This window comes from Papaver somniferum, chromosome 11 (assembly GCF_003573695.1).
Source record: "Papaver somniferum cultivar HN1 chromosome 11, ASM357369v1, whole genome shotgun sequence".
Classification (NCBI taxonomy): domain Eukaryota; kingdom Viridiplantae; phylum Streptophyta; class Magnoliopsida; order Ranunculales; family Papaveraceae; genus Papaver; species Papaver somniferum.
Window position 1 is genome coordinate 23,390,676 of NC_039368.1, and position 18,873 is coordinate 23,409,548.

Here is an 18,873-nt window from a genome sequence, read left to right on the forward strand (position 1 = left end):
GTGGCTATAATGCTCATGATTGATTCGAGTGAATCAAAACGATTTTGCTTCAATTGTATTCTTGTATAATTCTATGAGAATATAGCAATTTAACAACTCTTTAACTAGTTTCATTTGAGTCATTTGAACTAGTTATGGTTAAGATGAATAAGGTTGATATGAGAGTAATCATATGGCTAACCTCGGTTAACTATTTGTGAACCTAATTTGGGTTCATTTCATTTGTGTGTAACAAGCTAAGTTCTACGGTTGAAAGATATTAGCTTTGTTGAATCGGGTTTTTCATCTAACGGTGAATATTGAATTCTTTGTTACCAAGGTAACTTGGATTGCAAACCCTGATTTGAAAACTATATAAAGGAGATCTCTAGAAACTAGGAAACCTAATCCCCATACCTCCTGTGTGTTTCGAGTTGCATAACTAGAGTCGATTCTCCTTTAACCTTAGGTTTCTATCGAGACCCTGTAGGTTAACGACTTCATAGACTTCATTGGGATTGTGAAGCCAGACCCAACTATTTTCTTTTCAGTTGCGTGTTCTGATCTTGCCGGATTCTATCGTATTGAGTACAATTGAAATAATTGACTAGAAATTAATTTATCCGATAGGTAAGATAAAAGTAATCACAAACATCTTTGTCTCATCGTTTGTGATTCCACAATATCTTGTTTCGCTAGTCGATTAAGATTATTGTGAGGTGATTGATAATACTAGGATGTTCTTCGGGAATATAAGTCTGATTTATCAATTGGTTCCTTTTCACCTTGAAAAACTCATAGGTATTTCCGTGGTAGACAGATTTATTCAATCCATAGACTTTTCTGTGTGAGACAGATTTGATTATCAAGTCTTCGATTTTGGGTCATAGCAACTCTTGGTTGTGGGTGAGATCAACTAAGGGAATCAAGTGCGTAGTATCCTGCTGGGATCAGAGACGTAAGGAACGCAAATGTACCTTGAATCAGTGTGAGATTTATTAGGGTTCAACTACAGTCTATTCCGAAGTTAATTGGTAGTAGGCTAGTGTTTGTAGCGGCTTAATACAGTGTGGTGTTCAATCTGGACTAGGTCCTGGGGTTTTTCTGCATTTGCGGTTTCCATGTTAACAAAATTCTGGTGTCTGTGTTATTTCTTTTCCGCATTATATTTTGTTATATAATTGAAATATCACAGGTTCTGCGTTAAAATCAACCAATTAGAATATCCAACCTTTGGTTGTTGATCTAAATTTATTGACACTTGAACATTGGTGTTTGGTAACGTTCAAGTAACTCCTTTTATATTCAATCGGGTTCGCAGATTTATATTTGCTGATTGCGGATTGAGTTAAGAGCTAGAGATATTAAACTCTTTGATATACTTTACTCTAGATTGAGTCTGACTGTCTAGTTGATTCTCTAGAAAGTGTATTGGAGTAAGTCCTCTCAGACTGCCAAACGTATTGCTGGGTGTGGTTGTTAGACCCCCGCATTTTTAATTGGTATCAGAGCAGGCAAACACATTGAAGACCTCATAAGTCTTTGTTTGTAGCGATTTGATATGGACAGAGGTGTTATCTCTATAAACGTACCACCAGTCTTCGATGGCTCAAATTACTTGTGGTGGAAATTTTTTATGCATGCCTTTCTTCAAGCGCGTGATTTTGAATCATGAGTTTATGTATTTAATGGCTATGATGCTTCCGTTGTGGCAGTAAGGAATGCCACAGTTCCTAAGGATATTGGTGCATATGACGCTGCTAAGATACTTGCTGCAAAGCAAAACTCCGACAGTTTGAATGCCATCATACATGCCATTACCTCAGATCTTTATCACCATGTGACTACGTGCACTCGGTCTAAAGATGCTTGGGATATCTTAGAAACCGTATTCGAAGGGAATACCAGTGAAAAGGAAGTTAAGATTCAAAACCTTACTTCCGATTGGGAAAGCTAAAGATCTTTGATCATTATCATACATCCAAAAACGGAAAGGATGCTGCTTTCAAAGCACAAAAGAACATTAAATTACTTGACAAAAGTAAAAGTGTTTATGTCTCTGAGGATGATATTTCTGAGGATGATTCATCAGATGAAGATTTTGACAAGTCAGTCTCTTTGATCACAAGACAGTTTAGAAATCTCTTATTAAAGAGAAGTAAATGGTTTACCAGAGACAAACCTAGGTCACCAGTTAAACATCACAATCGCATTCCTCCTAAAAATAGGGATGTCGACAAGGCTGATGACGATGATATGCCACAGTGCTTTAAGTGTAAAGGTTTTGGTCATTTTGCAAATAAGTGTCCAAACCGTAGAAGATACACTGGGAACAAAGGTCTTGCTGCAACTATTGATAAAATTTCTGGTCACTATGATTCTAATGAAGACGAAATATCAAGTGTTGCACTTCTTAGTGAAGATATTGATTTTGATAATTGTAGCAATACATACATCAATCTCGATATTCTTCCAGAAAAAAACTCAACCAATCTGGAAGAAAAAATTAACCTTTCTGTTGGAAACTCTCTGTCTGATTTTTCAGGTTCCACTTTGTGTCTAGCAGCTTCCACATCTCAGGAGTCTGAATCATCTTATCCATTGATATACTCTTATTGTTCACTCAAAGGTCATGAACTTTCAAAGCTTAAACTTGTTCAAAAAACCGCTGAGGTATGTAAGACTTTATCCTCTTCAAAGAAGTTGGTTTCTAAAGATAGGTCAAGACCACTAGAAAAAAAAAAGCATGGTCTGAACAATTTGATAGACATGGGTCTGTGAATTCCTTTCAAAAAAGGTTATGGTGGACAGATTGTTGTACACCACAACACAACTTGATTGTGTTTTTTTTGGAGCATCTTGTCTCATGTGCCTGATTAAAAGAGACAAGATTGTGCACACCTCAGGCTTTAAGAAAAAATGTTTTTGTTTTCTTAGATTTGTCGTGTGAAATTAGAAGGGACTTCTCTGGTTGATCAATAAAAGAGGATTATTCTCGACAATTATACTCTTTTTAGGGTTGTGATTGTGCGTGTGTGAACCTGTGTGGTTAAAGGTTCCGTAACCCTACATTCCTTTTCCTTCTCTGAAACTCTTTTCATCTTAAGATTGCTTGTTGAGTTTAAGTTGTGATTTCCTCTCACAAACCCATAAACGTATGGATACTCCAAGCACCATGTGTTCTGATTGAAAAGATGTTAATATGATTGTTAAGCCATCAATCATGAAGGAAAAAGAGAAATCTTCATTACCTTCAACTTTGAAAAGAAAAAGAAGGAATGTGAGGAAGCCAAGAGCTGTTACTTCAAATTCTCAGAAGTTTTCTGGTGTTCCTGAAGAGTTGAAGGAAACAAGGAAGGAAATTCAGCAAATAAAGGCTTTTGTTTTGAGAACTCTCGAAATTCAGAAGGACCTGGTTCGACATCATCAGCCTAGAAGGTTTGTTGGAATTGACTTCATTCTCCATGACCTTATGTTCCTATGGCTATTGACGACAAGGAGTTCGGGGACGATAAAGAATTCTTCAGAGGTCTCATTGTCTAGTAAATCTTCTTATGATAATTTATTTCTTATGTTTTTAGAAGAATGACTAGGGTTTGGAATAGCTATTATTCTGAGTACACATAGCTATGTCCAACATTTTCATCTTCATGTTTTTAGATTTATTTATTTAAATTCTATGTTTTTGGAAGATGATTTTTTCAATTTTAATCTTTATGATTTTATATATTGCAAAATTGTTATGGGATATGTTGTTTACATCTGTGAACCTGTGACTGACCCATACTTGTTCAAAAGTTATCTCTATTATGTCGGTATGAAAGTATTGATAAAAGATAGAATGAACTTTTGACTTACAAAAGTTAAAGCCTTTTATGTCATTATTTGATGGAAGAAAGGATAAAACTTTTGTTTACAAGGATTATGTCTATTGTATGTCATTGTGCAAATAGTGATGGAAAATAGAATGAATCCTTGTGTATTCCGCAGTATTGGTCGATCTCCGATCCACATTTTTGTGCACATACTGTGTTGCTCCGTAAGTTCTCTTATGTCGAGCATGACCAATTGAGTTGATCAATTTTGTGGTTGATTCAATTGAGAGTTACAAATTCATGTTTTCATGTGATTTGGTTATGTCCAAAGAAATCCTTCTTTTCTTGTAAAAGCAAGGTCGCCTTTGTTGTTCTTTCGGGAATGACATTTTATGGGGGAGAGTTCTTTTTGAACTTGTGCTATTGCCAAATATTTGTGGGGAGTGCGGCTGTGGAATATTATAGGGGTTATCTTGTATCTTTATAAACTCCTTGATGAATGCATTTAGCTTCGGCTTTATGATTGCATCTAAATAAGTTGGTATGCTATTCTCTTTTGGTGATGGAGTATCTCTATGAAAATATCATGAGGATTCCACTAGTTTTTGTGCCTTTGGAAATTTATATTGACAAAAGGGGGGAGAATTAATGAGTAGTTTCATACTACAAATACATATGGTTTACGGATTATTATGTAAGGGGGAGTGGTCAACATGAAATATTGACTAAGGGGGAGTGATACATATCACTATAGTATTGTTGTCAAAGTTGTGATATAATTGAACTTTGATGCTGTATAATAACACTATGAAATTGTATAATAATGATTAAGATCATTTTGTTTTTCTCATTGTTATCGCTATGGATCTTCAACAACTATGATGCTGAGTTGAACACGTTTGGAATCATGGAGCACTTGGAAGTGACGAAGTTTTAGAGTCGTGTTGAAGATGATAAAGCATTTGGATGAGAAGCTACAAATTTTTATTTATTTTGTAATCCATATGTATTGATAGTTTTGTCACTAAAATTGACAATGGGGAGATTGTTAAAGCACTGCTCGGTCGAACTCGCATGCGTTGCTATCTCAAGCATGTTTGTCAATGTTAGCGATCAAAACTATAAGTCTTGATTTCTATCCTATTTATAGATGTCTCGGACTAGGACATAGATTGTGTAGTTGAGCTTAGACTTCACAACGTTCATCATTTGAAGACGAAGAACTACTAAGGGAAGCTTGTGAAACTTCATCGACAAAAGGTATGTGGAGACTTAAACTCATCTATCACTTGGAAAGTCTATTTCTACTTTATCTCCTATATTGAGACATAAGTCGTGTTACGATATAGTTTTCTATATACACATTTGAGATTTCGAGTTGAGTTTATCTCGCTCACATATTTCTCGAAATATGTGTTGGCAAGCTTTCGCTTCGACCAAGTTCATCTTATATCATGTGAAATTTTCGAGTGTGTGTGGGTAAAAACTGTTTCTGCTGGTTTTGGTCAATTTGGGTGTGTGGATGAGAAAAGAGCCTAAACCTTAAACAAATGTACTGCACGAGAGTACTTTAGATTCGAGAGATCAATATGTACAATCCTGGCCTAAACCAAGAAATGGTCGTTCCAGGCTTGCTTCGGTCACAAAGTGAAGGAGAAGGGTTGGTCTTAGGGAGGGAAGCGAAGAAGGTGTTGAGACCAGAATTGTGACGAACCGGAAAATTATTCCTTTGGCGCGTTGCCCCGCAGGTCGTAACTTCCTCGATGCGCCATGATGAAGCTACGATTCGGGCCTTAAAGCTACGGAAATGCACGCTCATTTTCCCTCGCAAGCATGCTCGACGAGTATGATGCAGCTAACTTAGGTTCCACACCGTTCCAACTTAACTTTATTCTGCAAAGGGTTTATTAAGTAAACCAAAAACTTTGTTAAAACGGCAAAAACGACCTTTTGAGGCCCTAAACGATGGAATTTGGCTAAATTCTAGTGACCATGTGGATCTATAGATCACATGTCTTGATCTTTGGGACGTTTCCCATCAAAATGGACACTTTTTGAGCTAAATTACGACAATCGGGTTTTTATCCTATGTCGAACGCCTTGATAAGAAGTATGAGCATCCATTGAATGGAATTCAACTTTCCTCATAAAGTTTGGCCACAATCATCTCTTGCATCGCATCACCGATCTTAGATGATATGAGAGGCAAATGTGCCGCAATCATCTCCCAAATAGATGATATGAGCGACAAAGTGCTGGACCGGCAATGCTGCAACTCATTGCGGCTGCCTACGTGCCCTTCCCTACTCTAAAGGGATCAAGAACATACTGTATCTCATCCTCGAAGGGACAGAAACTTAAACCAACTCGTTTGCGAGGCCGTGGCCAAGCAATAAAGGTAATGGCCTAGTCCGTATAGGCCGTTCCGCCAAAATACATCCAAGTGATGCATGTTTGGTCCGTAATATGGCATAACGATGCCTAAGCATAAAATGCCCTCTTCGCGATGCTATGCAACTATAAATGAGCCTTAGGCATCATTTATACTCTTCCGGCTAAGCTATGAAGCTTACTTGGTGCATAGTCCGCATATGCACCATCAACCAACTACCCCTTCCTATATATGTTAATTTGACATTTTTACAACTCAAATTGGGGGAGCAAAAATCATTCATCAACTTCCCAGGACATGATGGCTGCACCTTACCATTCTGTCTAAATGCGATGTACGACCGTAATGGTTGTACATTCAGTTCTGGCTACAGGCCAGTTTCAATGTCTGGCCATGACAGTTGAACATTTACTGAGCCAGGTCCCATGAAGGGCCGGTGATGGATTTACATCTCTAAGTCTATCTCACTTGGTACATGGTCTGTATATGCACCTTCAACCAAGTACCCCTCCCTATATATGTCTTAATGGAATTTCTACAAGTATGGAAAGGGGAGCATATTGACATGCTTGCTTCACTATTCATGGCCGTTGCCATGAATTTCTGAATGATCGGCCAAGATGGCTGCTCACTGCCAATGCCAACTCCGATGTCCAACCATGTAGGCTGTCCGCTGCCAACCCGATGTCCAACCATATTGGTTGTCCACTGCCAACCCGATGTCCAACCATGTTGGCTGTACATTACTAGCTCGGTGTCCAGCCATGTTGGTTGTCCACTGCCAACCCGATGTCCATCCATGTTGGCTGAACATTGTCAACACATTGTCCAAGGGCCAATGTTCCTTTTCCTACGCAACAGAAGCTTTGGATGAAGGTTTATATCAGGGCATGACGCATCTTTTAGCATGCGCCATGCTAAAAACACGGGGTGTTACAAGACTTATGCCTGTACAAGACTCGGTGGTATGACGGTTGGTCAACTAGATAGGAAATTCAGTGATGAACTCCCTACGTTGAGGCAAAACCAGTGATGCATGCAAAATACATTGGCTCTGGCCCTATGGCCTTAACCTTTTTGCGGACCACGGTAAGTTCGGAACGCTGTGGAAGCTAAGTTAGTTGCATCATGCTCCACGAGCATGCTTGCAAGGGCAAATGGACGTGCATTTTCCTAGCTTTGAGGCCCGTATCGTAGATTCATCATGACGCATCGGGGAAGTTACGGGGCAACCAAAGGCGTAATTTCCCGGTCTGTCACATTGATACTTAGGTAAATTCATGCTACTCTGCTGCGAGTGAACATTAATTGTCATGTCATATCAATATTAAGGGTTCAGTCGGGGAACATAACACATAAAAGTATTCAGTGAGTCTTATATTAATGAATAATATAGGCAGGGCGCCGAAATTTAAAGAACATCTGGTATTGTTGCTACATGCACCATTCTGGGTAAATTTCATGTGAATATATTGAATTGCTCAATAAATGCGCCAGTGAAGAGGTTGAACACTCATCACTATTACATGGATCTGTCTCTTTGCAGAGTGACAGCATATTAAATGCGGGAAATTTACAACTTTAGCCCTGAACTAAAAACCACCATCAATATTAAGTCTCATGCTTAGTACGTAACAGTGGTATTGTTGCGGGGTAAGCATGAGATGGTGATAGATAAGGATAAAATATCGAAAGGGCAGGACATGAGAAGATTACCAGGAAAATTCGATTGACCTTTGGCAAGAGGCATGAGCAGTCTGAAATATTTGTGCTGACGCGTTTCTGTCTTGGCCACGGAGTACTGGTGCCATGTAGTATTTGTGCAGAGAGCCTTGAATACAAAGACGAGTGTTGAGGTGGTGGAGCCGTCAGCACTATAAGGTATTGAGGCAGTATGCATGACAACACAGTAGTGAGTGTTGAGGAATTTGTACGTCTCAACACTAAGAGGAAGAATGTCTTAAGGCAGAATGCCTTGCAACATAATGGTGAGTGTTGAGGAATTTGAACGTCTCAACACCAAGAGGAAAAATGTGTTGAGGCAGTTTGCTTGGCGACACAGTAGTGAGTGTTGAGGAATTTGAACGTCTCAACACTAAGAGGAAAATGTGTTGAGGCAGTTTTCCTGGTAACACAGTGGTGAGTATTGAGGAATTTCGCGTCTCAACACTAAGAGGAAGTGTGTGTTGAGGCAGTTTTCCTGGAAACACAGTGGTGAGTACTGAGGAATTTTCACGTCTCAACACTAAGAGGAGAGATGTGTTGAGGCAGTTTTCCTGGCAACACAGTGGTGAGTGTTGAGGAATTTGAACGTCTCAACACCAACAGGAAAAATGTGTTGAGGCAGTTTGTCTGGCAACACAGTGGTGAGTGTTGAGGAATTTGAACGTCTCAACACTAAGAGAAAAAATGTGTTGAGGCAGTTTCCCTGGCAACACAGTGGTGAGTGTTGAGGAATTTTCACGTCTCAATACTAAGAGGAGAGATGTGTTGAGGCAGTTTGCCTGGAAATACAGTAGTGAGTTTTGAGGAATTTTCACGTCTCAACACTAAAATGAGAGATGTGTTGAGGCAGTTTGCCTGGAAACACAGTGGTGAGTGTTGAAGAATTTTCACGTATCAACACTAAGAGGAGAGATGTGTTGAGGCAGTTTTCCTGGCAACACACTGGTGAGTGTTAAGGAATTTTCACGTCTCAACACTAAGAGGAAAAACATGTTGAGGTAGTTTTCCTTGCAATACAGTAGTGATTGTTGAGGAATTTTCACATCTCAACACTAAGAGGAGAGATGCGTTGAGGAAGTTTCCTGGCAACACAGTGGTGAGTGTTGAGGAATTTTCACGTCTCAACACTAAAAGGAGAGATGTGTTGAGGCAGTTTGCCTGGAAACACAGTGGTGAGTGTTGAGGAATTTTCACGTCTCAACACTAAGAGGAAAAATGTGTTGAGGAAGTTTTCCTGGCAACACAGTAGTGAGTGTCGAGGAATTTTCACGTCTCAACACTAAGAGGAATGTTAGAGCATAGCTCGGTTGAACCCACCAAGCGTTGGTATGCCAAGTTTGGTTGTCATATTTTAGTGAACCAAAACTCATTTAAGAGTCACTTGATTAAATGTACTAGAGTCAACTTCGTATAGTTTAGCTTTAAAGTATTAGGATATGAGACATTACAAGTATTGCGAAGACTTGAAGAAGTGAAGAAGTAAGGAGCTACAACCACAACATCATCCTTCCACTTGAGGTTAGTGATATTTGACTTGAACTGTTTCATTCCCTAACGTATCTTTCAAGTCATGCATGTTGAAAACAAAACTGTGAAGCATGAACACTCTAGATAGACATAGTATTAAGGAATACAATACGAGGTTTATTTCTTAACCATTAAACTTTGTAGATAAGACATCAACATAACCGTATGAATTCTATTGTGATTATGTATGGGTATGAGGTGAGGATTTCATCCTAGGAAACAATGTTTTTACATGTGTTTTAAGGAAGTAAGTTCATGATCTTATGTTGTGAACCGAAAGGAAATCGTCAGGCGTTATTGGGGCTGTTCTTCATTGCATATCTTATGAATGACCAATATGTGTGATTAGTATAACCGCTCATGACTTGTTTGTGTTCTTGGTAAAACTATTCACATGAGGCATGACTTATGTATTGGTATGATTTTTATTAGTGAAACCGATCTTAAGTAATCACCTGATGGTATGATCGAGTTTGTGTGTGTTACCGAATCTGGGTAAAGGGGAACCGATCCTAGTAAGAGGTACAACACATACAAAGGGGAATCGATCCTTGTATGAGATGCATCAAGGTTTATAGAATAAAGGGGAACCTATCCTATGAACATGTGCAACACGTTTTTAGGCAAAGGGGAACCGATCCTATGGACATGTGCAACACATATGAGTTAGATACCATATATATGTAAGGAACCGATCCTAGTACCTAGTCAACCAAAGTTTGGAAAGATAGTGTGACTATGCACAATACTCACATGGAGGTAAAACCAAAACTTGTTTTGGTAGAACCGTTAAACCCATGATTTGTGATTGAGTGTTACTTTATCAATCACATAGTTCTTGAAAGTCAGATGAACCAATTCTAAACTTCTTTGGAAGTGTGGTAAATCAGTTTCAAGTGAGTAAGTATGAAAGATGACTTACAAAGAAAGGATGTCGACACACTTTGAACACGTGCATTAATGCGTATATTTTTATTGTTCCAAGATATTCCTTAACAGCTAAGAAGGAAGAAAATCCCATTAACGAAATTAAATAAGTTAAGAATCTTTTTATTTAAGGTTTTTAATTATATATGGAAAATAAGAATTAGTAATGTGCATTTACTAGTTAAAGATTTTCCAAGGAGATTTTCGATCAATATTTTGGACAGAGCATTCTCAGGAATTATGAAAACCGAATCTGGAAATTATTATTGAATATATTGAGAATATTTTAGGTTTTGGAAATTCCTTGGTGTCCAAACTTCCTTGTTTATAAATACTTGAGTTTGCATTTCTAGCAAACTAATCCTTCGTGACAGTAAACTTCCTCTGTTGTACTGTTACTGGTGTAGCCGCCTATTCAGAGAGGATAGTGACCTAATTAGGCGAAATCTCTTACGTCCGCTCAGTTTAAAGTGTTCTTTGGGATTGAGAATCTCTAAGAGTACCATTGGTGGAACTTAGGTAATTGCTGTTTATTTTTTGTTTTCGATTGATTTGATTGACTAACGGTGGTTGAACTTTGATTGCACCTAGTTTGTTTATGCTTGAGAATCTTCTCTTCTGATATAAGATTCACTCAAACTAGTTCGAAGTTTTGACAGGGATCTTTAGACTGTTGTTAGTGCTAAAGACGATCTTGTGATAATCCATTGTTAACAGACTCCGTTCTGTGCGTGATTGATCACAAGAGATTGAAGTAGTTGTGTGCAGGTGTTTATTGAAGATCTAAGAAGATTTGAAGACAAGAAGAGATAGAAGATTTCTGACTTGGGTTTATAAATCTTTGGTGTGCACAATACTTGTTTCGGTAAAAGAGGATCCAATTAATAATCGATTTATCCTTGTGGTAGATTGGATTGATTAGTTGTGTATATCGGCATCAATATGTTTCCTTGGGAATAAAGGTATTGATTGCAAAATCTTAACGATTACCTTGGGTGATTGAACATAAGATAAATCTAAGGACCTGACGAATGAGTTTATGTTAAGATAAATAGAAGAGATTTTGTACAACTCATATTACTTGGTTGAAGAGAGTTGATACCAAACAGATTTGTTGTTCCTTTACTGTTTGGGACACGAACCAAAGGAATTGTTCCAAGTACGTGACTTGTTTACAAGTTGGAGGCGTGGGAATACAGACAGAACTAGGTGAACTATAGGTTTAGTTACTTGGTCTCAACTATACGAAGTTGGTTTATTTTGTATAGCAGATTAATCTTGAGAGTATTCAATTCTGGACAAGGTCCCGGGGTTTTTCTGCATTTGCGGTTTCCTCGTTACCAAAATCTTGTTGTGTTATTTACTTTATAATTCCGCATTATAATTGTTTTATTATAATTAAAGTAAATTACACAAACTTTAATTCCTATTTACTTGATAAGCAATCCTATTGTGTTTGGTTAAGTATGAACCCTTGTATCAAGTAAACATACTTTGTTGTTGTATTGTCTCGATCTCGTATCCATAGACGATCACATGAAGTATGAACCGATTTGTTTTATTGTCTCGACTATGTCCATAGAAAATCACTTTCATAAAAAAGAGTTATAGGAAGGAAAAGTTTTAGCTTGCGGTATATTTGGGTACCCTCGCCTTTTCAATTGGTATCAGAGTGGGCAAACACGAAAAGATCTAACAATCTATGTTTGCTGCGATCCATCCTATAAGAATTGAATCTAATGAATGATTCAGTTAATGGAAATCAAGACATCAATAGTTTTGAATTAACACTTGATGATGGCATCTACGAATCAATATCTGAAGATATCATCACTAGAGATTCTACTAGACAAGTTAATCTTGTTAATAATGTAGAAACCGATGACGACTGGAAAATACTTCTACAAGAAAGGTTAGATGAAATTTCCGTTGATGATAATTCATATTTTGAACAAGAAGTAGAAGAGGATATCTCAGAATACTCTAAACTGCTGGAACCTTTGAAAAATGATAAACTGAGAACTTCGGATTTTCTAGGTTTTATGACTCCTCTTCGTCGTGAGAACAGGAAACTGATGAGGGTTTTCCAAGGATATTATATGGGTTACCGCATCGGTGATTCTCTTCTTAAATATCGTACAAACGATCTAAATTCTAAGGAATTAGAATGTGAAATTCTTCGATGAGAACTGTTTTTTTCGGAAAAGAAACGTGTTGAATCAGAAGCAATGTTTAATTCTTGACAAATACAGGGTCTTAAATAAGAAGCCAATGTTAGTCTCTCTCAAACAAAATTGTTAGAGAAATAGCATGATGTTACTCTTGAAGAAATTCACTTGTTGGAAGAGAAACTTGTTGAATCTGATGCAAGGATTAACTCTCAACAAAAGAGTTTTGAAGAAAAATAAGGTGTATATCTCTCACGAGAAAAATGCCTTAAGGCTGATCTAGCTAGTGCTCTTGATAAAATCAAGATGTTGGAAGAAGAAAATTTGGAACTTAAAAAGTTCAATGTTAGCTCAAAAAATTTAACCTCAATGTTAGAAGCAAGTATAAATCATCATGATACACGAGGATTGGGCTATAAGGGAATAAATGCTTCAAATATTAGCAAAGAGGTAAAATTTGTTAAAGCTAAAAATTATTCTAAACCAGAGGCTTCCATTGATGAAAAAATTTCTCGTATTTCTTGTAAAGGAGAAAATTATGTCAAGCCTAAGAATAGTGTTCAACCAGCAGCAACCAAAGAGAGTACTTCTGCTAATGTCAAGAAAGCAACAACGTTGAACAAGGATCAGAAGAAGAAGAAGAAGACTCGTCGAGCTCCAATGCAAGAGGATCCACAAAAAGGTAACATTAAAACTCATACTTCGTATATTTATAATAAGAATTGTTATTATTGTGGTAATAAAGGACATTTGCAATGGGAATGCAAGATTTGTAAGATAAAAGATACACTTTCTTTTGTATCAAACGAATTGGCTAAGATTTCTCCTCAAAATAACTAAGATCGATATTGTCCTAAGTTCATGCAAAAGAATTATTATAATGATAGTTCAAACTTTGCATATCACTCGACAAGGTCATCACATAGAAGGCCTGAATATAGAAAGAGAGATGAATTTTTAAATGCAAAAACAAGATCTGATGTTCCAAATTGGAGAAAAGGTGTTTCACAAAATATTCAAAAGGACAATGATCCTAATGGTATGAAGGAGAAAGTTTCTCCTGCTAAACCCAACTCTAAATGGGTCCTTAAGTCCTCCATAGCCAAGAAGGGACCAAAAGTTAGTCACAAGAATGACTCTCAGCTGTTAATTGTTGGTGACAATAATTACCAGAGTCTTCTTGAAATACTAAAGAAAGACATCATGTCTGAAATCTCTTGTACTATTAAAGGTTATGATAATGACTCTCTTCATCACAAGTCAAAGAATAAAATCAAGAGATGGAACAGGAGAAAACAAACCAAGCAAGAGGTCAAGAATGATGATTCTGTCGTAGTCACTCGTGAAGAACTAGACAAGAATCAACTCAACACGACCTAGTTGTGTTGGAATGTGCATGCTCACCTTGGTGCTCAATCTTTTGAAAGGTGAGGAAGCACATGAAAAACTGAGCACATCATCTCTCGATTATTATATGACTAATTAACATCATTTAGAAGAGAGATTGTTTTTATTCTAAACTCATACATTATCTTTGTATATTTGAGCTTTTTATAGAAACAGTAATTGTGAGTTTATGATGTTGATATCTACTGATTATATATGTGTATCTCTTGTTTTTAAGGTTAAAACGAGCCAAAAATCACTGAATTCGGACATCGTATATAAAAGTTATCTCGAAAACATTTTAGTATTATGATTTGTCACAAATAACTCTTGGGAACCGATCCTAGTACCCTGTCATAGTGAGGGAACCGATCCTAGTACCATGTCATAGTGTGGGAACCGATCCTAGTGAGAGGTCCCCATATGAAGAAGTGTAAAACTGTTTTGCGCATAACTTCTTCGTCCGAACTCGGAATGACCTCATTCTTTTTGCGTTGATTTCGTAATTAAATTTCCTAAAAGATTGAGGTAATTTCAATACTTGAGTTTATGTTGAAAATTTATGGTGTATTGCAAAGTGATTTATGAGATGTTTGATTTCGGTTTTACTACCTTAATATTCGATCTCATATATAATGAACCCTTATGGTTTGGGTGACTTTTTGATTTAGCAGGATTAAGTTCTAGCCCATGTTGGTAGGCTTTATCAAAGGATCATGAGGGGTTCTGGTAGAAACAATATGTGAAAAAGTCACAATATGTTGAATCGGTTTTGGTTTAGCATAAAAGCATATGTGTTTCGCAGGTTTTCAACTTTTGCTTGCAATAGTTAAAAAACGATTTTCAACCTTTATCTGGTAAAGGTTGGTTGTTGTTATTCTTTTGTTTTGCATAAGGATGACAACATAATGATATTTTGACACAAATTCTCCCTGGAAGAAGATGATGCAAACATATTGGAGAAGTGGATGCGAAATTGAGGTAACAATCTTGTTAGTTAATTGTTTTCCTGTTTAAGAAAAGCTTGATTTTATTGCATATATCTTTTTGATTTTGCTTAACAAAATTTCGGTACAATTGATGTTTTTATTCCATTATATGTGTATGGATGTATGTATGATTCAATTGGTTCCGGTTAAGTAAAAATATTGTTATCTTGCTTTATTGTGTGGTATCAATCGTTTAGGCTTACAAAATTTCGGTGAATTGCGGTACTTTAATGTCTATGTTGTTTCAATTGCTTCCGGTTGAGGTGAATAATTATGCAAGTTGATTTATTAGTTTGTATGGATTATTTATGGCTTAACAAAAGAACATGTTGACAGGATGAGTTGTTTAGTCCAATTCGATTCCGGATAAGATAAACTAACTTAATTCTGATCTTAGTTAGACTTATCAAAGTGGAGGTTTCGGTTATTCAAGTCTAATCGAATGCCTAAACAAGAAATGCTAGTTAACTAACCTAGTATTTGGCTTGTTTAAAATCTAAAGGTCTAAGTTGGATAATTAGAACCTGATGAGAAAAATATAGTTTATCTTTGTTTTGGTCTTACCGAATGAAGCGGTTGTATTTATACAATCGGTTTAGCAAAGGAACTAAGGTGCTTAGTTAATTTTTGGTTTGATAAACTAGTTGGGAAAATTGCTTCGGGAAATTATTTCCATGATAACATATCAAAACATAATTACTTTGTAGTTTCGGTTTTGATATTGGTTATAAAAAATGGTGTGTGGAACCCTCGTGCTTAGGTATACAGGTTGCAAGTCTATTTTAAGATTTGTAAGATCTTTTTCGTGTTGTCCTTTATTTTTTGGTTTCTTTGTCATTCCGTGACAAAAAGGGGGAGAAATATATGGAGTAAACAGGTGATATTGGTATCAATGTTATCTTGATTGGTGTCACTAGGGAAGAGGACAATGGTACTTGAACGTTTATCTAACGAAAGAGGAAAAGCACAGACTAAGGGGGAGTAACATATCATATGATTTGGTATAACAAAGACGGGCGGATTGGAAATCTACCTATCTCACCTTTAGGGGGAGTATGAGCTTTGTTATTATAATGTCAACAACGGCATTTTTAAGGATTGAATTAATGCAGGTTATGTGTTGTTGAATTCGGGAATCAAGCGTATATGTAATGAATTCTTGTAATATGTTTATCTATATGATTGTAAGAGTTTTGTCACTAAAATTGACAAAGGGGGAGATTGTTAGAGCATATCTCGGTTGAACCCACCAAGCGTTGGTATGTCAAGTTTGGTTGTCATATTTTAGTGAACCAAAACTCACTTAAGAGTCTCTTGATTAAATGTACTAGATTCAACTTCGTATACGTTAGCTTGAAAGTATTAGGATATGAGACATTACAAGTATTGTGAAGACTTGAAGAGGTGAATAAGTAAGGAGATACAACCGCAACATCATCCTTCCACTTGAGGTTAGTGATATTTGACTTGAACTATTTCATTCCCTAATGTATCTTTCAATTCGTGCATGTTGAAAACAAAACTACGAAGCATGAACACTCTAGATAGACATAGTATTAAGGAATACAATACGAGGTTTATTTCTTAACCATTAAACTTTGTAGATAAGACATCAACATAATCGTATGAATGATATTGTGATTGTGTATGGGTATGAGGTGAGGATTTCATCCTAGGAAACAATGTTTTTACATGTGTTTTAAGGAAGTAAGTTCATGATCTTGTGTTGTGAACCGAAAACGAAATTACCAGGCGTTATTGGGGATGTTCTTCATTGCATATCTTATGAACAACCAATATGTGTGATTAGTATAACCGCTCATGACTTGTTTGTGTTCTTGGTAAAACTATTCACATGAGTCCTGACTTATGTATTGGTATGACTTTTATTAGTGAAACCGATCTTAAGTAATCACCTGATGGTATGATCGAGTTTGTGTGTGTAAGACCGAATCTGGGTAAAGGGGAACCGATCCTAGTAAGAGGTGCAACACATACAAAGGGGAATCGATCCTTTTATGAGGTTTAGAAAGGTTTATGGCAGAAAGAGGAACCGATCCTATGGACATGTGCAACACGTTTTTAGGCAAAGTGGAACTGATCCTATGGACATCTGCAACACATATGAGTTAGATACAATATATATGTTTGGAACCGATCCTAGTACCTAGTCAACCAAAGTTTGGAAAGCTAGTGTGACTATGCACAATACTCACATGGAGGTAAAACCGAAACTTATTTTGGTAGAACCTTTAAACCCATGATTTGTGATTGAGTGTTACTTGATCAATCACATATTTTTTGAAAGTCAGATGAACCAATTATAAACTTGTTTGGAAGTGTGGTAAATCGGTTTCAAGTGAGTAAGTATGAAAGAGGACTTATAAAGAAAGGATGTCGACACACTTTGAACACGTGCATTAACGCGTATATTTTTATTGTTCAAAGATATTCCTTAACAACTAAGAAGGAAGAAAATCCCAGGATCGAAATTAAATAAGTTAAGAATCTTTTTATTTAAGGTTTTTAATTATATATGGAAAATAAGAATTAGTAATGTGCATTTACTAGTTAAAGATTTTCCAAGGAGATTTTTGATCAATATTTTGGACAGAGCATTCTCAGGAATTATGAAAACCGAATCTGTAAACTATTATTGAATATCTTGAGAATATTTTCGGTTTTGGAAATTCCTTGGTGTCCAAACTTCCTTGTCTATAAATACTTGAGTTTGCATTTCTAGCACATTAATCCTTCGTGACTGTAAACTTCCTCTGTTGTACTGTTACTGGTGTAGCCACCTATTCGGAGAGGAGAGTAACCTAATTAGGCTAAATCTCTTACGGCCGCTCAATTTAAAGTCTTCTTTGGGATTGAGAAGCTCTAAGAGTACTTCTGGTGGAACTTAGATAATTGTGGTTTATCTTTTGTTTTCGATTGATTTGATTGACTAACGGTGGTTGAAATTTGATTGCACCTAGTTGTTTATGTTTGAGAATCTTCTCTTCTGATATAAGATTCACTCAAACTAGTTCGAAGTCTGGACAGGGATATTTAGACTATTGTTAGTGCTAATGACGATCTTGTGATAATCCATTGTTAACAGACTCCGTTCTGTGCGTGATTGATCACAAGAGATTCAATTAGTTGTGTGCAGGTGTTTATTGAAGATCTAAGAAGATTGAAGACAAATAAGAGATATAATATTTCTGACTTGGATTTATAAATATTTGGTGTGCACAATACTTGTTTCGGTAAAAGAGGATCCAATTAATAATCGGTTTATCCTTATGGTAGATTGGATTGATTAGTTGTGTAGATCGGCATCAATACGTTTCCTTGGGATTAAAGGTATTGATTGCAAAATCTTAACGATTACCTTGGGTGATTGAACATAAGATAGATCTAAGGATCTGACTAAGGAGTTTACGTTAAGATAAACAGAAGATCCTTTGTCCAACTCATATCAATTGGTTGAAGAGAGTTGATACCAAACAGATTTGTTGTTCCTTTACTGTATGGGACACGAACCAAAGGAATTGTTCCAAGTACGTGACTTGTTTACAAGTTGGAGGCGTGGGAATACAGATGGAACTAGGTGAACTATAGGTTTAGTTACTTGGTCTCAACTATACGAAGTTGGTTTATTTTGTATAGCGGCTTAATCCTGAGAGTATTCAATTCTGGACAAGGTCCCGGGGTTTTTATGTATTTGCGGTTTCCTCGTTACAAAATCTTGCTGTGTCATTTACTTTATATTTTCGCATTATAATTGTTTTATTATAATTAAAGTAAATTTCATAAATGTTAATTCCTATTTACTTGATAAGCAATCCTATTTGGTTAAGTCTGAACCATTGTTTGAAGTAAACATACTTCGTTGCTGTATTGTCTCGATCTCATATCCATAGACGATCAGACGAAGTGTGAACCGATTTGTTGTATTGTCTCGACTCTGTCCATAG